The sequence below is a fragment of the Macrosteles quadrilineatus genome, unplaced genomic scaffold (assembly GCF_028750875.1).
Source record: "Macrosteles quadrilineatus isolate MER2022 unplaced genomic scaffold, UCM_ALF_1.0 Scaffold_4__1_contigs__length_99947679, whole genome shotgun sequence".
Classification (NCBI taxonomy): domain Eukaryota; kingdom Metazoa; phylum Arthropoda; class Insecta; order Hemiptera; family Cicadellidae; genus Macrosteles; species Macrosteles quadrilineatus.
Window position 1 is genome coordinate 39,472,561 of NW_026542597.1, and position 26,723 is coordinate 39,499,283.

Consider the following 26,723-nt stretch of genomic DNA (forward strand, 5'->3'; position numbering starts at 1 on the left):
TGTCCTGATCTATCCTTTGGATAGGCATCCTATGGACCAAGTGTAGCAATACTTTTTGTAAAATTGAATAAGCAAGTCATTGAGTGTGTTTAATCAAAAACGGCTCTATATTGGACTTTTCTTGAACACTTCTTTACTTTCGTTCAACATTTCATCAGCAACTTTTTCTAATGCTTCACGGCACTGCACACCATTTAAAGATGTTATCAAACACATGCATAAGCATGTCAGTATCAAAGGTATTTAGGTAAAAATATAATTTAAATGCACATCTTTTAACATGATATTTTTAAATCTCAAAGCGTTTTTTTATAATATAAAGAAGAGGTGGTGTCTATGTGTCTGTTCGTACGAGATAAAAGCAAAAACAACTGATCCGATTGGGCTTGGATTTCAAAAATATTTAGCTACAGTACGATTTGTTTAGAACTATTCCCTCTTGGGGCTCTGTCCGGTGGACTTTCAAAGTTCTGATGAGGCATTTACAAGTAAATATTGATTGGTCTCCATATCAACAACTCCCAATTTTTAAATTTCCATAGGAATTTAAATGTAAACAATCAGAACTGTCAAATTCACTTTATTTCACAATTCCACTTCCACACAGCTCATTCAAACAAATTACATTCTAACATTTAGTACAACCATGTGATTGGATTATTTATTCTGTGTCATTAATTTGTACAAAAACAAAAATTAAAATATAATTTGAGAAATAAGTACGATTCCGTACTTAACTGTATCAACCTAGACTCTGGTCCCAAGTTTTAAAGTTAAGCTTATGAAAATTGTTTTATTAAAAAAGTTTTTGAAAACTGTGGACAAATTCCATGTTATTTTTTCGTTTACAATTTAGGACTGCTTGCTAAGGTCTTTAAATATAAGTGTTATTTCAAACAAAGACACAGCCTAAATGTACAATGTTTTTACTTAAGAAAGGAAATATTTACTCTATTTTACCATGTAATTTTTTATCATAGTTTAAAACTGCCACCACAAATTTGGAGGGTATTTATTGTCCAACTATTATTATTATTGGAAACTATTATTGTCCAAGAGTGACCGACCGATGCAAAAAAATCATCAGAGAACCATGATTATACTGGTATATTATGTTTGTCTAGACATAAGGAACAATTTTATATTGCATATTCTAGAGAGTTCCGGGACACCCCTTATATTGACATAAGTAAAGGTAGTTTATTTACCATGGTGTGTAAAGACGTAATTGATTCAGTAAGGTCCAATAGTTCAATACATTTACGAATCCTTCAACCATATAGAACTATATTATCGATATAATGTTGTATTGGAACTATTTTTTACGATTTTCTCTAATGCAAGAAAAATGAATTTAATTAGTATTTATATAGATTCAAACGAATTTACCAAAATAAAAATGCCAATGGGATTTCTCTCAAACTCTATTAATTCTAAATGTTTATTGAAAATTCGATTTATTTAGAAATTTTGGAACCAATGCATGAAGTTATTAAAATGCATCACATTGGTTATTTAGAGTAAGGGGGGGCAATTTCATCCATATATTGCAGAAAACTGAAAATTGAAGGGGAAATAAGTTTTTTTGCTAATTAAGGAGGCAATCTAGTCAATCTGCTACAAACTTTATTCCTGCTGTTTTTGATGGCACGTAAAAAACTCACACGTCATTGTAGAAAACACGCAATTTAAATTGGTTCCAAATTAAATCGAATTCAGTACCATACCATTAGTAATAACCACGGCAGGTACCAAGACAGCATCACAATAGTATGATAGCAAGTGATTTTTTTAAACTCCAAACAATTACATATTTCACAACAGACGTTTCTCCAAACGATTTCACACAGATTCTAATAAACCAAATAAAACCCAAACTAATGCAAGTATTGTTTACAAGTGCAGGTAAATCACATGGGAGCCGCGTGCTGTGTTGTGTTGAAAGCTGCGGAAAGGAAAGCTGAGGGCGGCGAGAGGCGGCGTGGAGGCGGTGCCGTGAGGGCAGCGGTACACTAGGGTCCCAGTCGTTGTTGGACCATCGTACCAGCAGGAGCTATAGCAAGGTATGCCTATCTACCTCTCACTTACACTACTCTATCTATATATATCTCTATGCCACCAGTTGTGACTTAGAAACTATCGTGGTTATGATCTGTTTGAAAAGAGAAAAATAAGGTTTTTTGGTTACAATTTTCATTTGAGGAAACTATTATGGTCCAGGTATAAGTATATTTTTGATACTAGGGTAGACATATATATGGACAAGCTGTAGCATTTTTTTAAATTCAAACAGTTCATAGGTTGGACTGCTAACAGAGTGGGCTAGTGTCAAAACTAGATTTCCTCCCTTAGTTTTAGCTACTTTGATAATTGATAAAACAAGACAGATTCTTTAGTTTCCTACAAGTACGGTTAATTTGTTGAGAATTTTGTGTCATGAATCATTAATCGATAATAGGACACTCTGTTGGTGGCTGAATTTAAAACGTTCACTTTCATCTTGGCTCTGTCTACAAATTACCAGGGATAATTCCATTTATATTGAGTTATGCCTTAACTCAACTTGGTGGTTTTTAATTGTCATTAATATGACAACACTTCTCTCATTAGTAATATCATTGTAATATACAATGACATATATATACATGTAACATGTATATACAGCAATACTTTTTGTCTACTTTCAAAATGTATGCATGTAAAAACATTTGACCCAATATGGAATATATTTGCTATTTTGTATGTCATAAGATACTGTTTTCCGGTGTAAAAATAGCTAAGTGGCCAATTATGGCATACAAAAGTGACAAACAAGGACATATTTTAATCAAACAGGTGTTTTCCCGTAATTACAAAGACTTTTAGAAAAAAATCTTACTAATGTAGAGTAGGATTTCGAGATTGGTTGTTGGAGTTGGCTTTAGTTCCAGACAATAGACAATCCAGTGCACCTGGCACAAAAGCCAGTTGGGATCAGGTGAGTCTAAATATGGAAACAAGAAGCAGTCTTGCTGTTTAAGTCACTTTTTTCAAAAACCAGTGTCGGTTGGACACTTAGACGTCTATGCCTTTGTGGTTGTTGACATTTAAAATAATGCGTGAGCTCTGGCAAATCGGTTGACTATTTACTATACCACGACACTGTTTGTATTTCTTTGCATTCTATTTAGTGAACAACTTCAGTCAATTCATCTAACGCAATCTCCGCCAGTGGCTACATTATCTCTGTAAATATCGTTTGTTATTGGGACATAAGTGTATACATCGTTGTTGTTTGGTTTACTTTTTATAGTCTCCGATTCGTGTGCTCTCTAAAAATCAATATTTATATTGGTTCCTCAAGTTGATCATTGTATTTTTCACAGCCCAAATAATGTGTTTGTCAAACAACACGTTATCCACATAATTACACCTAACCTCAGTTCACGGAATCAAAAATGGTTGTTGTTTTTCCAGGGAAGATAAGATTTCAAAGGATAAATATGAACAAGAATTATTAACGAAACAACCATTGTAATCTCAGATTTTTTTCAATCAAATTTAAGGTTATTGAATTCCGAAAGGTAGCCTAATTGGGAGTTTCTTTGGTCAAACCAATAGTTTATTGTATAATATCAACTTGTGCAATCAAAATTATTGTTAGTAGGTTTCCAATCGTAAACAATAGGTACAAAAATTGTTAAGTGTCCGACATAAATACCTTATTTTGAATAAATATTGTTACTGTCGGATTTCCAAGGGCAAAATTCAGTCAAACAAATCGTCGAAGTCCCCGACATTATTTTTCTTCAATCAAACTTAATTGATATTACCAACGGGCAAGAAGGGGCAATTTTGATTTGACGTTGCCTTAACACAAATATACAAAACATCCAGTTAAATGGGCCTCCAAAAATAAACAGGACCAGCTTCAGTCAAACCACGCGTTGAAGTCTCTAGCTGTCTATTGACGCGTTTCCTTCCTCACCTAACACTTGTTGAGTAAAGTTTAAATGTAATGACCAGCTTGACAATACTGACTTCTTGATAATACTTATTGTTTCTTCTATTAACTAACGACGATCACTCCCACTGTGACGGTTATGTGACGATCTCTGGGCGTGCTGCGACGCCGACCTATTGTATGCAGATTCGTCTTCGCCACTTCAGACACGGATTGGATTAAGTATGTTGAAACTGTCTCCGAGGTATTTTTATATTGCATCGATGTTGTCTTTGTTGTCTATCCTTTAGAATGAATTCCGGCTCAGTTATGAATTAAAGACTATATACATTTTTTATCAAAGTTGGCACTAACGACTCTTCCAATCAACAACTGGATGTACGTTAACAATGGTTGCAATAATTCTCTTCTCATCAAGATGGGAGAGTAAATTGCTATCTCGATGGGAAACTTGATCTGGAGCTGACGATATACGGATAAAGAGAGCCGTTACAGTAAATTACACTTGACAGTACCTTGAGTCTAGCAGACAACCTTGGCCTCGGTCTCAGTCCGTTACTGTAGACTGAAACTCTACTGTACTGAGCCGAGTCTGTGACTGGATTATGATGTACGTTTTGACACTGTCACTACTTAGATGTTAGAACTGTCCATTAACCCATTCTCTATCCCAATCTCTTTAGTACCAGGGTATTGGACCACCTTGGACTCTATCGGTCCGTATCGACTTTGCCCCTGGCAATACCACTTGCTGTGTCTTGGGCTTGTGTCATTCTATTGTGCTACAAACACGATCTCAATAGAATTGCTCTGGCTATAGAACACTGGTCGGAAATGAATCCAATCATTAATCCCCGTTACAATATCATGATTGCGCACTATAGAAATTCAACTCAACTCACTCTAGAGATTAGTAATTATTTTAACAAAATATTTAGATGGGGTTACTTTTGACTCTCCATAATATTATCAAGCAGAAGACGCAACTGAGCGTGTTTTGAACAACTCAACGCCTTCAAAACAACAATAAAAGATAGGGTTAAGGTGGACTCGGGTGAGTTTTGAAGTTTTGTAACTGGTATAAGCACTTATTTTGATTGGACCATTATTGAAAGCGAGGGTAGCTGGGCGTAGTATTTTCTGAACAATTGCTGAAAGCTTAAAGGAATCTGAAAGGATTAAAGTTTTTCAACTAGTTACTATCATGGCCCTTTTTAAAGGCGAATGTCTCCTCTAAGATTTCGATTAGTTGCCACTTGCCTTTGGTCATTATAAGATGGTCATCAGAGATTCTTCCCAAATGTGATACGCAAGTTCGTGCTCCATTCTCCATGCTTTAGTTGGGCAAACCCCTGAGATCAGTGGAGTGTGGAAGGAGTGTGAGAATCAGGAACGGGACTTGAATACAAACACAGGCCGAGTGTGAGACTATGCATTAACATCTCTACAAGTGGCATTGGCAAACTATCAACTTGTTGGTTCACTGGACGATATTTAAAACCATTTGAAACGCTATGCTTTTTTAGACAGTATTGCAGTTGCAGGGACAGCTTTTTGTGGATTGATTTTATCATTACTATCTTTTTAGTTTCAAACTGACACTTGTTATTTGTTATCATATTTTCAACATAATGTAAAAGTAGGAAGAAGGATTTAAAGAAAAATTAATGGAGATTTAAGTGTTTAATATTTGTGTAGGATATTTTCGTTGAATAAAAACAAATTGGGATATACTGTAAGGAATTAAATTATGAGGATTGTTATAACAACTCGAAAGCTTGCTATTAGAAATATTGAATAGTATTTTTGAATGAACCAAATCTTTGATTAAGATGTCTAGGGAGGGTCTATATAGTTAGTACGACGTTGTCATTCACAACTTATATTGCATTTTGAATCTTGCACCTAGATAAGAGGTGAGATTGTTAAGAACTTGTTCGTTCTTACAAATAGTGTTGTTTTCTTTGGTATATTGTATAAAGGCTGGTCAATGGATTTAAACAGCAGAAGGATATACTGTACATTAGTGGTGCAAGAGACAATCTGTGTTTCAGTAGGTACTGTAATAAGTTTGAATCTTCAATTTAAAACTTTAAAACAGTATAGCACAAGATTTTAAAATACAAATTGTATATTCTCTTATTATTTACTAATCATTTCAAAATACCTTAAAAAGATATTTTAAACACAAAATTCTCTGCTCAATATATAGTTTTTCTAAATTTGTTGAGGAAATAACAATCAAAGGGTACGTCCACAATGCACGCTGGTTTTCTGAGTCAGACTGTCGGCGCCGATGAAGTCAGACTCGGCGCGCTTATCATCCCATGCTAGTAAACGTAAGCGGCCATAGTGCACCTGCGCGCCGATTTTCTGCGCGCAGGTAGTCTGACTCAGATTTTTACCGGAATGAATTGTTCATTCTGGTTTCAGACAACCTGCTTATATCTGACTGTTGATTTTTGTTTTTGTATTGAGTGTATAAGTTTTTCATTACATTAACCATGGATATCGACAAATTGCTATCAAACGTTCAACACGTTCCAGCAAATTGCAATAAGCGCATCAAAGTGCATAATTTTTAACAAATATACGTGTACACATTGTAACTTAAATTTATCTGCTGATTGAATCAAATTGTTTGTAATATTGAATTTTTACAAAATAAGTAATTTAACTTACGGAAATAAATTTAGTTACTTCAACGGGACATGCTATTTCAAGGTTTTGTGATATTTTCCCCAGTTTTTGGCAAGCTTGTGCTCATTTTTAAGAAGGTGTTCAATCTCATTCTTAAATATTAAAAAAAAATTGTCGTCAGCAAGAAGTTAATAATATGTATAAAATATGTATAAATATGTATAGGTATGTATCAATGTAAAGTATCCCAACGCCTCTTTCACACGAAGCGGCGCGCGCCGTACGGCGTCCGCCGCGCGGCGCTGCGCCGGACAAGCGTGTGTCTTCACACTAGTACGGTTTCGTGCGGCGCGCGCCGTACGGCACTCCTAAATATTTATTATTTTCTGTTCAGTTGTGGCTTTTAAATGAATACTCCACTTAAAAGTTCAAATTAAATGAATAGGATAATTTTAAATATAATAAACTAGTGCACCTGTTGCTCGAATTTGAGCAATTGCAAAATATTAAAGGAGTTTTTTTTACGAATAACTGTCACTATTTCCGTTGACGTGTGAGAGTCAACTCAAAGATAATGTAACCAATCACTCCACTCCAGTTATCGAAACTGGAAACGAACTCACTCTGAAAACGAACGCTCACTCCACTCCATCTATCGAAACTGAAAACGAAAACTCTTGTGTGTATCATGTGTGTACTATGAACATCTGTAATTAATACAAATTATTCGTCCGTTTAACTAAACAAAATCTTGTCTTCATAAGATTTTTTAACTTTATTTTATTTTACAATCGATGTGTCAAAATTAAGTATTTATTGTGTAGACGCCCCCTTTCTATTAATTACAGCTGTTCATAGTACACACATGATACACCCAAGAGTTTTCGTTTTCAGTTTCGATAGATGGAGTGGAGTGAGCGTTCGTTTTCAGAGTGAGTTCGTTTCCAGTTTCGATAACTGGAGTGGAGTGATTGGTTACATTATCTTTGAGTTGACTCTCACACGTCAACGGAAATAGTGACAGTTATTCGTAAAAAAAAACTCCTTTAATATTTTGCAATTGCTCAAATTCGAGCAACAGGTGCGCTAGTTTATTATATTTAAAATTATCCTATTCATTTAATTTGAACTTTTAAGTGGAGTATTCATTTAAAAGCCACAACTGAACAGAAAATAATAAATATTTAGGAGTGCCGTACGGCGCGCGCCGCACGAAACCGTACTAGTGTGAAGACACACGCTTGTCCGGCGCAGCGCCGCGCGGCGGACGCCGTACGGCGCGCGTCGCTTCGTGTGAAAGAGGCGTTAATAGGTCTCAACACAGACAGGTCCGGCTGACAACCTGCTTGCATTATGGCCACCTCATCTGAGTTAGACACTCGGCACCGAAAATCTGAATCTGACTTCCTGCTTATACCAGCGTGCATTGTGGACGTACCCAAAAGCAGGAAATCTCAGCGATAAACCGAACGCAGCCTAAAAACTACAACTTTTTAGGTTGCATCACTGGCGCCACTTTCACACATTAAAATTCCCCGAACCGGCTAGCTGAGGGTAAAAGTGAGTAAAAAGTGAAATATAAGATGATGAATGGATTAACCTAGTGAGGACACGGTCTACTAACTCTGCGGTAATTAGTGTCTTCGGCACACAGATGGGCTCCAGGCACGCGACTACCAGTAGGCTTGTGTTGTGAAGAATCTGGCAAGAAAGGTGTTGGAGGCTTCATATTCGTAAAATTGGATGGTAAATATAATGCAAAAATTGCCGAATCTTCCCTAGATGACAGGGTTGTTGAAACAGTGAAAATACTGGCCGATTAGGCTATCTATCCTTGGGGAAAGATACGATAACTGATCCATGTATTTCCACCCAATATCTCTCAAAAACCAATATTCGACTGGCGACTTTAGGTGAAAGCCTACCTTCTAGTATAATAATGCAACCATATACATAAACAATACACGCTTGCTTGCAAATCTAAAAACCGTTACATCGATCCTGATAATAATAGATTCTGAACCCAGTTTCCCCTAGTTTTGGGACTTGTTAATTCGGTATGACAGTTCTTGTTTATCCACTAGGTTGTTTTATGATCGAATCACACTTCTATATTTCAGCCGAGAAGAATTTTAACGGAATTGTTAAGGCCATGATTTGTTCTTACGACCTTTGTTAGAATTTGCAATGCTATTTAAGTTACATGTATAAGGTAAATTTGTTCACACTAAATACATGCATTTGAATTTTTTCCAAGAAATACAAAAACTCACTTAGGATTTAAGTGAGCATTTACTCTAACACTGTTGAATAGAGTATTCATCATTGATTTTGAGCTACTGGGATTCAGTTAATATTATCCTAAACATTATTAACTAGATAATTTTAATTTCACCCTTATGTACAGTTATGAGGTATACACAACCTAAGAAAAGAGGTTAGCTTTTCTATAGGTAATGCATTCTGCTTGGATACTCTATTGCACTCATCTATCCTCATAAAAACCTCTCTTGAGCACAGGATATCTTTCAACAAACTTCCGGTTTGTTGCGAGAACGTAACCAACACTAAACCCTCCGTATCAGACTGCGTCACATCCGACGAGAACTAATTTGTTTGCCAGATTACATTTTGTTGGTAAATTCGGTCTGGGAATGCCTGGAAGGGGCGCTCTCACAGCTGTTCTACCGCAGGCGGTACATGCTACTTCACCTTTACAACTGTATGGAACAAGGAAATACTTTATCTGACATTGAGAATATCGGCTACTTTGATAGCGATGATCACTGCATTTTTGTCAATGTTATCCGATTTTGGTAACGATAAAATAACTAGCTAGGTAGCCGATTGTTTAAAATGTTCGTCTGGCAAACAGAAAGTTTTCTCTTGTGAAAAGTCGGTAGCTTTTTGATCTTAGTAAGTGAAAACACTACACTAATGCACTCGTTCTTTTTTTTATTTGGAATGAAATGCACTTTGTTGTCTGACCATCTTAGATAGTGGTATCGTGATTTAATATATTATGCGTTCTCTTACATAACATTGTGAGACAAATCTAAAATTTCCTTCATTGAATAAGACATTTTAACACTGTAAATCATTAAATTTTGCTTAAATAATCTTTGAAATGTAATTATTGTCTAAACCTGAAATAAATAAAACTAATGGCATGTAGTAACATAAGTCCCTAAAACGCTTAAATGTAAAACAAATTATTGTTATATTCAAACTAAGAATCAAATGATCTTTCACGCAGCAGCTCTGAAAATTGTAAGCTAATAATTTTTAGATCAATTTAGTGAAAGCAGGGTAAACAAAGCAGACGTTTCTAAATCCCAATGCATTTTAAATGGAAGATATTTTTCTTTATTTCTCATTTTCTGGTAGATTTGAACATAATCTGCTATTTTCCCGACCTCCTGGGACCAAAACCTTTACTTTGAACCCTCTCCCATCATCCGGTGAGTTGTCAAACTCTCACGATTTTTATTTTTTTAAATCGCTTACAGAATTTATAATATAGATAATAATGTTAAGGCTTTAGAGGTGCAGTTCAAGAGAAAATGTTTTAAACATTTCTTCATTTGTATAATCACGTAAATCTCAAATTTTGTTTGCATGACTTAAAGTGTATTTTCTTCAATCATCGTAATCAAACTAATCAAGAGTAACAAATATAAATAAATAAAAAAAGAAAAACTATTGATGAACGACACTTCATCACAATGTGTTACTGTCTAGATCACCTATCAAAATGGGGGTGAAATTATTAATTGACGAAATCTTATGATACAAATGTTTGTTACAGCGAGCTCGAGTCAACCAATTATGTCCGATATGGTTCTGAGCTGACTTTCTCACTAACATCATAACAAAGTGATCGCTGGACGATTATTAGCGGGAAAACCTGTATAACGTCAAAACTGAATCAGCAGTAAAAAAAATGCTACGTTAGCGCGGTAGTTGGGTAGATTGTCTGATAATTTGTAAGGTTAAACATGTAGTTACACAAATTATTTTTTTTACCTTATCTTATTTACAAGAGTTTGCCCATTTGTCTAGTGAGGAATTTCCTTATTCGTCGAGTCCAAAAGTTACGAATGACGTTGCTTGTTTTAAATCCCATCCGAAAAGCTCTTTACTAAACCTCACCGCACCAACTAATATACTACACATGTAGTGTATGCAAAGATGAACTAATATAATATGGTGTATGCTTCCCTGTAATTCAAGTGAACTACCTTATAATATGGCAAAAATAACACACAGATATTTGGTCCCATTTCCAACAGAAAAACACATTGTAGCATTGCATTTACATTTTGAACTATTACGAAGGTAGAAGTCAAATAAAGACTTGTTTGAGGAAATTTGATTGATATTCAGGGTGCTTTTCCATGTTTGGATTTTTCTTGAATCATAACCACTCGGAATAAAATCCGTTGTTATTTTGTATTCCATTATATGCACAATTAACCTTTCACGGCTGCCAGTAAGTTGGGTAAATCCGGAGCCGGAGTGTTGGCAACGCGGAGAAAGTGGTTATTGGTAAAAGTCAAGGACGGCAGACGAGTTGTGCAAAGTCTGCACTAGCTAGATACTTCATCTCCATCTCCAACTCCACTTAACACTTCATATCTATCATCATCCCTCATCTTCATCCTAAGCTTCGTATCCAAGCTCAAATCCAACAATATTCTACCTCTTCATCTTAAGCTTCGTATCTGTCTTTATCCCCAAAAAGCTTAAATCCAGCAATATTCTACCTCTTCATCTTAAGCTTCGTATTTGTCCTTATCGCCAAAAAGCTTAAATCCAGCAATATTCTACCTCTTCATCTTAAGCTTCGTATTTGTCCTTATCCCCAAAAAGCTTAAATCCAGCAATATTCTACCTCTTGATCTTAAGCTTCGTATTTGTTCTTATCCCTCACCAAGCTCAAATCCAACACCTATTCATCTTAAGCTTCGTATCCGTCGTTATCCTTACAAAGCTCAAACCCAACAATATTCTACCTCTCCATCTTAAGCTTCGTATCTGTCTTTATCCCCAAAAAGCTTAAATCCAGCAATATTCTACCTCTTCATCTTAAGCTTCGTATTTGTCCTTATCCCCAAAAAGCTTAAATCCAGCAATATTCTACCTCTTCATCTTAAGCTTCGTATCTGCTCTTATCCCTCACCAAGCTCAAATCCAACACCTATTCATCTTAAGCTTCGTATCCGTCGTTATCCTTACAAAGCTCAAACTCAACAATATTCTACCTCTTCATCTTAAGCTTCGTATTTGTCCTTATCCCCAAAAAGCTTAAATCCAGCAATATTCTACCTCTTCATCTTAAGCTTCGTATCTGTCCTTATCCCTCACCAAGCTCAAATCCAACACCTATTCATCTTAAGCTTCGTATTTGTCCTTATCCCCAAAAAGCTTAAATCCAACAATATTCTACCTCTTCATCTTAAGCTTCGTATCTGTCTTTATCCCCAAAAAGCTTAAATCCAGCAATATTCTACCTCTTCATCCTAGGCTTCGTATCCATCCTTATCCCTCTCCAAGGTCAAATCCAACAATATTCTACCTCTTCATCTTAAGCGTCGTATCTGTCCTTATATCCCCAAAAAGCTCAAATCCAACAATATTCTACCTCTCCATCTTAAGCTTCGTATCTGTCCTTATCCCCATAAAAATCGTCTGGTTATGTTAAAGAGGTCACTTCTTAATGTATGCATTATACTACAAAGCATTTTCCACGTATGCCTTCTATACAGCTTGTATTAAATCTCTCAGCTCTACGCAACTGTTAATGTTATTTTCCTGCAAAAGCCGATCGACGCAGTGGTGCCAACACTCGCTTGCAAATATCACGTTTTCCTTGACTAGATGTAAATATTCACCAGCTGATGTGGGTCACATCGGGGGACACTGCGGTGTTAGGTTATTGTACCAGCTGCAACAGGGGCAAAAAGTCGACCAAAGTGTCTGGGTATCTGCATATTTGGAGCACTTAAACCGGTATCTGAAACCCTTTTTAGACATTATTTTCAAGTAGAAATTTTAAAATAAGAGTTCCATTTTTAATACTTTTTGTTTATTAAGGCGTATTAAGAATAGTACATGTTTACAATACCTATAACATCGAACTATTTAATAAAAAACCTGTCGTTTTTTTATACGGTCGCAGCGAGTAAAGCTTTTGCCAATACTTCGTTAAAGACTTTTTCTCTGTACTTAGTAAGCCGGGAAATTTTTTTTATCTAGACTTCGTCCAACATTATTCAGTCGAATTAAATAATAGGTACTGAAGAAGGAATAAGTGTATACTAACAGCACATAAAAACCGTATGTGTGTAGTATAGTTATTGTGAAATATAACATTCATTTGGCGAATATAGTAAACTGCAGGTGATCACCACAATGCGGTTCAATGTAAAATATTTATATTCTGTAATTACAGTAATATTGAACTTATTTTAGGATAATGAGATAAAACACTGAACAAACTACCGATCATAAAGCATATTATATTTAGTTGCCAATTTATTTTGAAGTTTTTCGTATATAAGGCTATATTGTTTCCTATCAAATTAAATGAAAACATAAGATTACCTACAACACACTCTACAGTACAATCGTCTGACGCGGGGATCTAGCAATGTTCTCACGATCGGCAACAAAAACCAGTGTTGAATCATTGATAGTGATCGTGATCCTTCTGGTCCGATATGGTCCACAGCGTCCTCGAGCCTCGGTCAGTGGCAGGAGGTCTACAAAGGACATCAGGACAATTCCATGTATCCTGCAGTCCCCCACAAGGACATCTCTGATGTTTTGTTGTAAAAGAAATGGCAAATCAGTTTCCCTAAAAAATAATCAGTCTATACCGATTCTTTTCCATTTTTTTACGAATTAGTTCGAGATCAAAATAAAAAAATAATATTGAACACGATAAATATTATTTAGGATTTTCTAGTTCATATGTTACACTCATACAAACTCTCTATACTAGTCTACTGAAATCCTTTAACCCCTTTAAAATTTTCTAAAGTAATGCTATTGAATTATCCAACTACTTTACCGACACTCACACCATGGTGCATGGTACTCCGAAGGGAAGATGAATATAGGATAGGTTGGGTGTCTAAAATGTGACATGAAAACTAGGATCTGATTCTTTGGACAGGGTCACTTATTAAAACTCCAATAAGCAAGGATAGCTGGACCCATTTTTAAACCGTCAATAACTTAACACTTAGGATCGAAACAGCAATTAGCTTGATACTACAAGGTCATTATTAGTGATTACTAAACTTGCTCGAACAAACCAACTGGAATATTCCATCCAAACGCGAAATACCTTGAAGAGTAGAGTGGAAAATCAGCTGGGATAATTGAAAGTGTGCTACAATAAAACTACATGTTGTCAATTGCACCTCTGAAACTGTTGAACAGTAAAGGCTACTCGTAGCCAATATATTTCGAAGTTTAGCATACAGATTGTTCAGACACTAGTCGAGTGTTTAGTCTTCTATGATAGTCGCAGTTGCAGCATCACAGCTACGGATGTCTCAACACGGTCGTGACTCCATCCGCCGCAGCTCGTCCTATTTTGTAAACGCTTTATATAAGTTAATAACACATCAAAACGTTTGTACGTTATGTTTCTCGCGGTTGAAATGGGATTTTGGTTCTTCCGGCGTGGCGATGTGGTAACATACAGATGTGTAGTATTTATAGAGCATTTTCCTCCTTTTCTATTGAAGTCCTTGTGGCTGATGTATCTAGTAATTTCTGATTTTTACCTTTCACATCAATTTCTTCGTCACCTGTGAAGGTGACCTAGGTGAGGTAGGTGACTACCTCTCAACCACCATCTTCATTTTCTACCTTACCGTCTACTCTCTTCCCTTTAACCTATATTTTCTTCTCCCTTTTATTGAATTTTAGTTGAGCATTTATTCATCCATTTTTTAGCTATGTTCTTTTTATGGATTCCAGATTTCACCTAACTCCTGCTAGTCTCCTTTCCTGTTAACATTTTCCCCATTTTAGACTGAGCATGTGTCACGAGATCCACTGCTACAAGACACACTATAATAAAGTACTAAGCCCAACATCAACATCCTTTATCTTTTCTTAGAAATTTAATTTAATTCTCTAGTTAAATAAATGTTCAGATATACGATTAGTATATACATATTTTAAGGATCATTACCTAATTTGAAGCAAATCTGCTGCGGGTTCAGCAGTGTAGCCCGTGACAAAGCGTGACAACAAAACGTCACGCGTGACACACTGTTTGTTGGTCGCGCATCGTGTCACACCTCCATTGCAAATTGGTAGTTCGGTGTTTTACTAGGTACCTATTTTAGATACCTATTTTATTCGTATTATAAAATCATGAAATAACGAGTTTATTCCTACAATACAAACAAATAAAAAATAATAGTTTCTAGGAACTACGTTGCCACTCCATTCAGTACTGAAAAACTTCGATCAACAAACACAATTTCATTCTAATATCCTATATGCTTGGTTACAAAATTGAAGGTTGTAACTCAATTTTTGTATTACCTTCTCTTGAAATAGAAAAAAAATAGCAAAATAGCAAAAAATATTACATTAAGACAGGACCACGATGCTTTGCATTTTTACCTGAGTATGAGTAAATATTAGCTATCGTGTATGGTTAAGGATGAACATAGAAAGGAGTGAGGTGCCTCGTGTAGCTTCATGACTGACTGACTGATACCCATATATTTTAGCCTGGACCATTTATTTAAAATCAAAGAATCGAGGACAGATGGGTACAGTTTCGAACCACCTAAAACCACTTCCTATCCTTACGATTAACCGACAACCCACCAATCACCAGGCGTTCAATTAATATTTTCACCCATTTACTGTTATAAAACAAAATTATAGATTAGCATTTGATTGGTTTATACGACACAGTCACACCAAGGATCGTGCTTTTAGGTGAAGTAAATTAATTTTCTTCCATTAGTCCTGTTCAGGTTCAATCTCTCTGAATCATGAGTTTCCTTGATAGGCTATTCCCTCCTATGTTTAGCTTATAATCACGTTTCTATCAAATAAACTGTCCAAAATCAAACTCTCCAACAAGGAACTAAAAGCTTGTTATCGCGCTATTGTAGAGGTGCTATTTTTAAATTGCCCTTCGAATTTCTCCACACGACTTCGCCTTTGTTAGAAGCCATTCAACAACACATATGTAAATTAACATTTCCTCCCGTCAGCTTATCTCTTGAAATCACTTTCTAGGTCAAAGATCGCTTTCTTTGATAGTCTTTCAAGCACCTAAATCAAACTTAAGTCTCGGCTATACATCCTCGGCATTGTTTCCGAGAGGTGATATTCTGTTTTAAAATGTTGTCCCAGTTCTAGGAAGTTCGTCGGTGTTACCGCTAAAGTTTTTCAGATAAATATACATTTGCTTGAAGTTTTGAGTGCACAAATCTCAAACATCAAAACCGTCACTCTAGGTCTCTTGGACTTTTAAAAGCCAGTTGGAATAAAACCAAGTGGTTATAAACAGATATGCAAATATGTGGCATTATGCAAATGTATCAAAATACACTTACCTTAAGTGAAGTGGTGTGAGGTCCTTGCAAAGCAATTTTGCAAATAAACCAAGCAGTGTCGATTGCACGAGATTGTGGTTTTAACAAGACCTTGGCTTCACGTTACAGATACAATGTTCTCTTGTTGTCTGCAGAAAAAAAAACAATTCAGCACTTGCAAATACATTTTCCCTTGCAAAAACATTATGTATTTAGTTTTTCCAATATTATTTTTTACTAGGAAGGTAAATAATAATACAGGACCATTGTTTAGTGTTTATCAGTGGGACTACACCTAACCAGTTATAAATCATAATTTATTTATGAAAGTGCAAAATACAACTTAACAATAATCTAAATAACCCCACCCAAACCCCCTTCGGTTTAGAAAATCACTCTGGCCACTCTTCGTTAGAAAGTCGATTGCAACAATAAAACAAGCAGTCAAACCCATTAGTTTCTGGCTATAAAAAAGAGGAAAAAGCATTCAATTATTTTAATTCATAAAAACCCGTTTTATCAATTTAACAATCCAGGAGTTTGAACATATAGTAAGTTAATTGTTACTAGACGTATCTTTCGTAAACGTAAGCATGTCTAGAGGGTATAAGCCATCATATGCTCCTTTTCGAATAAAAACATTAGCACCTCATGGCGATTGAATCCATAGATATACATTGTGTGTGGTCCATTAACAAGACGTTCCAAGTCCAGCATTCCAGAAGCCAAGACGTGAACAAGTCTTTTCCAAGTCCGGCAGTCCCGGAGTCAAGGCGTGCGTCCATTGTTGGAACGCAGAAATGTGGTCAGGGGCAGAGACCTGAAAGACCTGACTGATATCGCAATCACACTGCATGGCTGACACAGTGGGGAGTATCTGTAGTCAATCTGTAATGCAACTAAGTCATACTTTCTTCATCTACATATTTTGCATTCCTCAAAGTCTCCACTACTTTGATATCAGAGGTATCGAAAATAAGAGCTGAAGTGATTAATCTCACTCGCAATTTCAATCTTCCTTAATAGAGTGATTGGAATGGCAAATCTTGGAGATTAGTCGTCTGTCAAGTGACAAGATGTGAAGACTTGACAGGATCGTTGTTATAGTTAAGAAATCTCCATCAAGTTCAATAGGATTTTTTTTAGTTGCCTAAAGTGTGGTCAATACTGTGGGTGGATTAAGTACTTTGTTTCATAATGTAGTAGTAGAGTATATAGTTTCGTTAATGGTTAAGGATTAAGTACCCAATCTACTGGTATTAAATAAATATGGACTAGTTCGATTCATAAATAAAGTCAAAAGGCCTAAAAAGTTGAAATGATCAATAAACTCGATTCTTGTAAATATTTTGAATTTGCCAAGACGTGATAGTTAACAAAAAGTCATAGGATTGTTAACCAGTCTCCGGTTCGAGACAAAAATAGATTTTTTCCAACAATTAAGAGCAATTACTTATCCAGTTGGTTGTATAACAGACTACCGTGTATCAGCCAGGGCCCAGGGGGCAACTGTCGACCTTCAGACCCCGCCCAGCCACTGGCCACTTGACCGTGCTCATATCTGTGTCTTGAACCTTTTAATTTCACAGTCACTATTTTAATTTTGTATATCGGCAATTTCTCATGTTTACTTTTTGAATAGCCTGTTTATTGTTGTGTTAGAAACTAAAAGCTTACTGCTCGTTCCAGGCAATTGTCATGCGGCCCGTCGTTAGACGTAACTTTCATTCATCTCTTGAAAAAGATTATTCTTTCCTTATCAAAGGATTCAAATGTCATTTTGGCAACAGTAACCATATCGTAATTTAAAGTTACGCTCTTTTGTTACTGTTCAATGGTGAGTTGCTTAGTGCAGGTCGTTTGACACTGAACACATGTTTCTGTCATACAACAGGACGATTGTCACTAGCTGAATTTGTAGACACTGTTGATTTGTCGCTGGACACAGGGCAAATTTCAGTACACACTGGACACAAGCATTATGTTGAAGGGCCACAAGTTATTTGTCATAGGTTACAGGTCATTTGTCGAAGCTCATAGGTCTTTCACTCGCCACTGGTCAAATTGTGTCGAAGGTTACCGATCATATCTCATAAGCCATTTATCACTTCTCAGAGCCATTATGACTATGTACATTGGACATAGGCCTTTTTTGTAGACCACAGTTCAATTGTCACTGTCCTAGCGCAATCATCGATGTATAACTACTACTAACTACTACTATATTGAATATACAGGGTGTCCCACGTAAGGTTGTCCCACTAAGCCCTTCTCCGGTTGAAGTTTGTAGTCGCAGGTCCTTGTAGAAGATCAGGAGATGTTTGTACTGTTCACTCCAGTGCCCACTCCTTTGGGTAGGTAGTGTTTGTGTCTACTCGTCGGCACATTGTGGACAAAGCCCATTTAATGCAAATCATACTGCGTTTCCGCTGGTTTCTTTAGTCTTTGCTACTCTCTGAACGTTCTCTAGTGGTCCATGGAAGTGGGAGGATGTCAGGTCGCTAGTGCTCAGCTTTAGGTTTCACGCTATTTTCACTTTCATCTGTTTTCCAACAGACATGGTAACGAGCTACAAAACGTGTATCAGGCGTAATTGATCCTCTAACAAGATTCGCCTTGCAAGGAGACGCCGCTGTCACTTGGCAATTAAACTGAGAGGAGTTCAGGGCTCCATGGCACGAGCGTCGAGCACGCCTACGCATATTAACTCTAGTTTAAAACAATTTTCTCTAGGTCGCGGTTTCTTTCCTGATAGTTTTAATTTGCTCTGAACACTGAACATTCGAATTCCGTGTTTGGTCGTTGGAACATTATCGTAACTGATTTAGGTGCGAGTTAAAGCAAACATTTAAGGTGCAACTACCTGTATATTCAAGGTTCGATGTCCAACTACTGGCATGTTTGAGAAAAGTTATAATGCTGCCTTTGCTGGTGGTAAAATGCAATCGCATGAACATCCAGAATTTCCAACGTATTCTAGTCATGTATTTTAAGAGTTTTTTGTTTTACGTTTATCAGCGATGTATATCAATTGATATTTCAAGTTCCCAATAAAAGTGCTGAGTTCTCAATGCTACCGATAGTGTATTTCAGCACCATTTTTAAGTTATCAGGAGCAATCCTACGCTCTACCTAAATACAAATTCAATTAGTTCTTGGTCGAAGGCCAATTAATGTTGTACAAATTCCATATTCGTCTACGCTTGTGTTAAATAAATTCAAATTCCAATGTGTCGCTTAGCAGTGATAGTGCATGATACAAAGAAATTGAAGATGCATAGTCCAAAGTTCCTTGTCCTGTAAAGTATGAAATTACAAGTTCTGAGAACCCGCATAGGTAAGGTTTGCGTAAACGTTGTCACCCTCAGCGGCCTGGCCGGTGTTTCCTGAAGGCGGCGCCCGCCGTACATTGGAAAGTGATTTCGTGTGATCAAGGTCGACAGAGAGAGTGGTCGGACAACCAGCTGGCAGCATTGTCTTCCAAGGTCGTGCTGCCAATCTCCTGCCGCCTCCCCTCGCTTCAGCCCCTCTGCACCCTCACCACGTGACAGCCAAGATCTAGCAATTCTAGCTACTCTTCTGGCTGAACATTGTCTACAGTATACACAAAATACTTGAGCTATAATATACTTTTTTGCTTGAGTGAAACAACAAATTCCACTGACTCAAAGAGATGTATACATCGTTCTATTATCTAGGGTATTATCAGTCGTTCAAGTCAATCAAGTCCGGCAGTTCAACTATAAATGTTTTCCATGGATTAAGATATTCTGAGTAATTTTGTCTGGTGTGGCAGAAACTCCAAAAATGATTTTTATAGAGACACAAAAACGGGATCGTGTGTGAGAATTTTTTAGATCAGTGTAAAATGTTGAATCCAAAGTTTGCTCAATAATGTTTTTTTTCAACTGCCTTTTCCCTCTATCGTGCAGCAAAAACAAAGCCTTAACCAGTAAATAAATTTGAATAAGTAAAGCAGAGTCTGTGGTATGAGTTTCGTAATATATGTAGTTTGCTTGAGTCGTTTATTGTTTTCAGAGTCATTCAAAATATTAAATGGTAAATTTTTTAGAGTTTTACTTTTATTTAACCGAAGAATGATTTTAGAATGGTTAAAATTCCTAGTAGCCAAGCCGATTTCAGTGAAATGTATTCTTGAAGATGAGGCTATTCAAGATCAGAGACTTCACCGAAAATCAATCAATTTTTACACTCAGCGTAGCATATTCTTTAAACCAATAATGCAATCCATACCACTAAAAACAACCTGCAGCCCCAAGCAAATACTACATAACTATTATCCCATTTTATATAGTATCGAGCTGATTTCGTCATAACCAACTCCGCAATTGTTGACACTCTTGTTATCAGCTGGTGACCTTCACAACTTTCTTCGCCGCCAGAGTCACCACTTCCACATCCGGTGTGCCACGTGGTCGCTCGGTCACTCACTTCACTTTCCGTTTCCTTTGGAACCGGCTCCTCTTACACCTATTCTTACAGCGGGCTAAATTTACTTTCGATTATTCTTGGTTGTTTTTTTTTTTTTTTACTGTCGAATGCACTTTTTGCGTATTAAATTAAAGGTATTACAGTACAATAATTACGAATGAAAAAGCAGATGCTCAGTTAATTTAGCTATGCTCAAATTCATCGGTAGATTCACATCCAAAAGTATACTTTGACAGTAAAACCAACGGAGCTATTTGTACTTAGAGTTTAACTGTGTTATTAACTTTCCTCTTTGGAAATGTAGACCTAAAGATAGTAGGCCTACGAGGAAATGTCATTCAAAATTTAAACTTTTAGCCTACATCATAATACACAGAAGCAGGTACTTTTCCATCCGTATTGATAGGCTGGAAAGTTGCCCTTTGCCGTGCCTACACACGGAAAACTAACGTAATTTACTTTTACCGTGTAGTCAGCTGAAATAAACAGCTTATTGCAATGGCCTATTTTATTTTCGGAAATTTAAAAATTTAATTTATGTTATGTCCTAAATAAATTGTGTTGTGAGTTTAAAATGTAGCAATTTTTGTGTAGTATGATGGCACGTATCGTAACGTTACTTTAAGCTTTACCGCACTCGCACGAAAATCCAGCGCGAGGCGTACCACTTGATACCGGGCTAGTAACGTAATATACAATAACATCAACCGCAACATCATGTTTTGACCATTAATGATTTTTCTGAATGTATAATTTCCCAGTCAAATATTTTTCTTTGTCAAGTCAGTTACGTGTTGCCTACACATTTGTATCAAGTTTTCCTGTTGTCTGTTGATGGCGGCTGAGTCACCTCCACGCCCTCGTAGCATTGTTTTTCCAGGATGTTTCTCAATGTTGCAGCTTCTCAGATTCTGTCTTTGACTACCTTCTACTCCTCTCAATAAAAATAGAAGTTGTATAGTTCAAGGAAAACCACCCATCTCTTAACATTACAAAAGCGGGTCTAGCTTTATAAGCTTGACCTGAGAAAAGAGTAGATCGTCGATTCAACCAGAGGAGATAAAAGAACTGTTAAATTATTTACTCCTCTCAAACAGAAATTACATCTAGGTGGTTTTAAATCGGTGGAAAAATCGTTCGATGGTTGAAAAATGTAAAGGATTTGATCAACTGTGTCTGTAGTTGTGGATGTAGTGAACACTGGGATAGTAATTTGTTATCGACTATGTAGATTGTATAATTAATTGCATATTTGCTTAGCTTCTGTATCTTATTTGTATCTATGTGCACAACAAAGTACAGTAGTGCACACTTTTGTATCAAGATTACTCTCTCCGCAAGTGTTCTAGGTCTTCTATATTACTGTACTGGTACTAATCACAAATTCAAAAGTGGAAAGCTTATACTAAGAAGTTTCCACTTATGATTCAGATGCTCCAAATCATTTTGCTCGCTATCCAATAACATCACCGAGAAACTCCAATGAAAACCAATCAACCAAAAGCGTGCATTTCTCTGCCTTTCCCAAGTAGAACATAATTACAACCCAGCCGCGGTCTTTCTCCTTTAATTACTGTGATCTAGTTCAATCCAAATCTACTCGTACTTTAAGGAGTCAAAAGTTTCGCAGTATGGCGTATTATGGCTAGATTATAAGAAATTAACCTCTACGCCCTAACTTTTAAGCTTTGATTTTAGTTAGGAACATTACTACGAGTAAATTTCAGTAGCTTTAAAAAGTCTGACAAATTACACGTAGACTACCTACACTGTTGTGTTGGTTGTAATGTTGTTATGAGATGGGAAGTCCTCGTAAAAAATGGCATTTTAGATACAGTCGTGTATTATAGCAGCATAGCCGAGAGGTTATAGTGTGCCACAACCAATATCAAATGATCCTGAGAAAATTCAGTAGATTTATATGACTCTAAACTGAACCCAGCTTTCCTTGATCATCGGACTAAATAAATTGTCCTTACTAAAGAAACAACTATATTAGTCAGTAACAAAACTACATAACTTACTCATCTTTCACGATGGGCTACACTACATCTTAGTTTCGTTCCCATCTCAAAATAGTGTTTAACTGTTTATTTTGAATAATAAACATAAGCAACTCATGATGGATAAATCAATGCAACTCACCAAAGATCTTGAAAGTCCGAAAACCAGTCTAGCGGTAGCACTAAAATGAATTATTCAGGTAAAAAATTAAATTTATTTACAAAGAAAGAAATTAACTGTGTAGCCTAGGTTGCTAGGGCTACTAAAATAATAAACAAATAATTAAAACATATGTCTAGCGAATCAATAGAGATATCTGTTAAATGAAAATAATTCACCAGTCACCCACCCAGATTCAATCTTAACTTAGGTTATGAGTATGTTTTATCTATGGTTATATTCTCAAAGTTGTACGTGATCAAATGTGGGGTCACTTCATCGTCATTCACAGCAGAGGTGCATTAGTACAGGTGTAATGTTGTGCCCATCCTTGTACAAGTACAACGGTAAATAGACTACGTGATGGCCTCAACTCACGTAGGCCATGTAGTCACGTACAGTGTAGCTGTAGATGACATACTGGTTGCTAGTCAGTGGCAATACAAAGGATGTGAAGGAAATGAGCATTGGTGACTTAAAGATACAGTACTTTACATTTGTATGAATAACATTTCCTCAATTCTAATACCTAATCAGAATATTTATCATATGAGCCAAGTGCACATACGCAGTTTCGGAATCACATCTTAAAAGAAAACCATTTTAGTCGATCCCTTTATCGACTCTCTTAGTCTTGGACGTTATGTGACTTTTATATATTCCAAATAGTACATGGACATCATACTTTAAAAAAATATCGGCTTAGGACGTTTTGAGACTATCCAATGGCTTTGGACAATTTGAGGCTTGAAGATTATGAAATAAACCCACGTACCGGTACCAATGTTTGACCAGTTAGTAAATGTAATGCCACTAATCAGGGTCAGCTGCATTATGGTTGCAACTGTTTCATTTGAGTCACTGATAACGATAACCAGTGACAACCACAACCGCAAGGGCGCAACCGTGACAACCACACCTCAATTGCGCGCTTGCACCGGTCAATGGCGTATCTCGGTTGCGCCAGAATGTCGCAATATTGGAGAAAGCCTAACATCCGAAACTTGGCTGATTAACTCAAGTTTCATCTGATGGGTTTTCGGTTTCAAAAGTCGCGCCTCCAGGAAGCCGGCTGCGCTTCGTTTGGAGTTTATTGATCAATAACTTCCAAGGAAGTGTTCTAGTGCAACCAACGGAACAGTGCCGGTTGCGGTAGACATCCTTCCGAAACTAATGTTGAATAATTTGAGTTCAAGATAGAGGTTATTACGATAAACTTCCTTAGATGGGAGGTGCGATAAAATATTTGCGCAGCTCTTAAAGATTTACCAAGCTACAAGTTCTCCTGTCCAAGACATCCTGTCGTTCTAGATATTGTAACCACACAGATTAGCTTGGTACCAAACTTCCAATTCTTAGCTTTGGCGATTATCATTATCATTGATTATTATCATTAAGTTTGAACCAGAAACGCCTCCTCAGTGTTTCGAACTGAATATGAATACAAGAAGAGTTTAGAATGAAGTTAGATGAGCGATGTATAGTTTTTTTCTACTTTTTTGTAGTTACTGGTAATGATAAGCTGTTTCTATAGCCAGGATCTATTTTAAAAAGCCAAATGGTCCAGGACAACAGTTGTGAACCATCAACAAGCGATTCTGAAACACCATAACCTATGGAATATTCAGACGAAGCACTTTTTAAGGGCTTCATTACACACGTTTTATGTCCTAAACGCTAGAACACCAGTGATCAATTTAATTAGTCTTATATAAATCTTCTGGCATAAAAAAGAGCTAAATTATAATGTTATGTAGTTCCAGGAGGGATTATGTAAATTCTACCGCATATCCGAATTTATAGGGGGGTTTCAAGGTGACGAATCACATAACCCCTGGCGACATGTACTCGTAGTCGATAAATAGTGCGGCAGTTCGCATTAACTTCAAAAAACGAACTAATGGCAAAAACGAAGTTAATGGCAAACCATTAACTTTCTAAAATATAGTGAATTTGAATTAATTCAGCCTGACAATTAGCTGATTTTACATCCACGTATCTTCGTAAACATTTGTACGAAATAAAGAAATTTGGATTAAAGGAGAAATAAAATTAAGTCAAGTATGTGAAAAAATATATGTGAAATCGTTAACATTTTACACACTGGCAATTGAATCTTAATTAACTTACTATACTTTCAAAAGAATTTTCAAAGAGGACGAGAATAATTTTCCCTTGACAAACAAGAATAGTTGCTAGAAATGCTAAATTTCTCGTAATGAGTAGGAAGACCCTCCATTGCATAATCGGCGACAGAGACAGGTTCGGTGGCTTATGGCGTATGAGAAACCCAGTCAAGAATGTGGCCTGGCTCTTGTGTAACCGGCAGCTATTGTTGCATACCTTCACCCCCTCCCCTATCACACCTTAGTCAAACTGTGTTTACACGATAACAGCTCGTCGATGCGTATCTTTATTTGTATAGAGATAATTCGTGGCAACATATTTGTCAAAGAATGTGTAATTGAAGGTGAAAAATCATGAGAATTCCTCCGCTAAAAACTGAAAGGTCCTTATGTCTCAAATGAGTTAAAGGTCATATAATCTGTTGATAGAAGGGTTGCTTCTTTTCTTGTAACTGTAAAAAAGAAGACCGTCTCATCCCTTACAACTGAGTATGTACATCGCTTACTCCTACATCACTGAAAACATACTGAAACCCTAAATCCGTATAACTGTTGGTACATATACCATTCATGCGAATATGGTAAATTCGTATGTGAATATTTACATATTGATAATTAAGCTATCACTGTTGAGTGTTGATACATATAAGGGCATTTCTTCTCACCTCTATAGGTATAATCTATATATCTATATAGGCAAGCATGTCTCTTTAAAACCTTTTTTCTCAGCTCGTGTGCATCGCAGGGAAAATTTACTCATACGTTTAGAAAGATATTTGTCTGTAGATGTGCAGAATCCCTTTATAAATTTAAATAGGCTCTAAAAAACACAAAAATGAGTTTTCAAAAAATTGACATGGGCCTTATGGGTTGCCATGATTATGATGGTAACGAAATAACAACGGAATATACTCAGAAAATCAAAACAAATTCCAATCAGATGTTTTATTTACAGCATAGGGTGAAAATAGACATTACACATTTTTGGTAGAGTTTTCGACTACTGGACTACCTCTAGTTTACATTATTGTTAAATGTTGATATAGATCAACATCTTGATATAGATCAACAATCTTGATATACATTACGCAAATATCTTATCACTGAATATAAAAACTTCCCCTCCTTATTTTCGTCGATTATATTGGTAAACACATTCCTTATCATTTTAGATGGATACGGATAATCTCAATCCATCTTTTGACACAGTGATAAGCACAATCTTTGTCACTGTAAATACTTTGACTTGCATCCTTATCAATAAATATACACGTCATCTTCTTATTTTCCATAAATAATTCATAGATTCATTCCATTAGATTCATTCTTTTTATCCTTAATTCCGAGGACATGACGTTTTCGTTAATCTAGATGTGCTGATTCACACAATAACGTTTTCGTAACTTATTATTTTCAGTAAATTAGCTGTAAATTAGAATTACCCAATGATAAAAAAATATCAGTTCATGAATTATGTATCCAAGAGTGGCTTTAGCATAAAACAAGAGCGAGAATTGTGTTAATACGACACAGCTAGTAATGTCGCCTTTTTATCTTTGTTTTCTCCATTTAAATTTTCTGCGTGATATTCTTCCAAGTAATGTAACATAATAGTTTTAAATAAATAAATATGTCCTTAATAGCCTATTTAGTCTTAACGTATTAGTCTATTTTGGTTGTGAACAACTTCTTTTTTTCAAGAATATCTACAATGCATTCAGGAGGGTCAAACACGGAAACTAAATGTTATTTAAGGAGGCGCAACGAAGTCAATAAATTATGTAAATATTGTCGAGGAATGTAAGGACATAAATGCCA

General features: G+C 36.2%; 1 protein-coding gene across 3 annotated transcripts in view; it reads left to right on the plus strand.

The window, feature by feature from the left end:
- The first annotated feature begins 1,951 nt into the window (after positions 1–1,951).
- Positions 1,952–26,723, plus strand: part of LOC128992306 (proteoglycan 4-like) — a 41,399-nt gene continuing 16,627 nt past the window's right edge. For all 3 annotated transcript variants that reach the window (XM_054415806.1, XM_054415807.1, XM_054415808.1), the window contains exon 1: positions 1,952–2,063. The gene's annotated coding sequence lies outside the window, so the exon portion shown is untranslated. The remainder of the gene's footprint in view (positions 2,064–26,723) is intronic.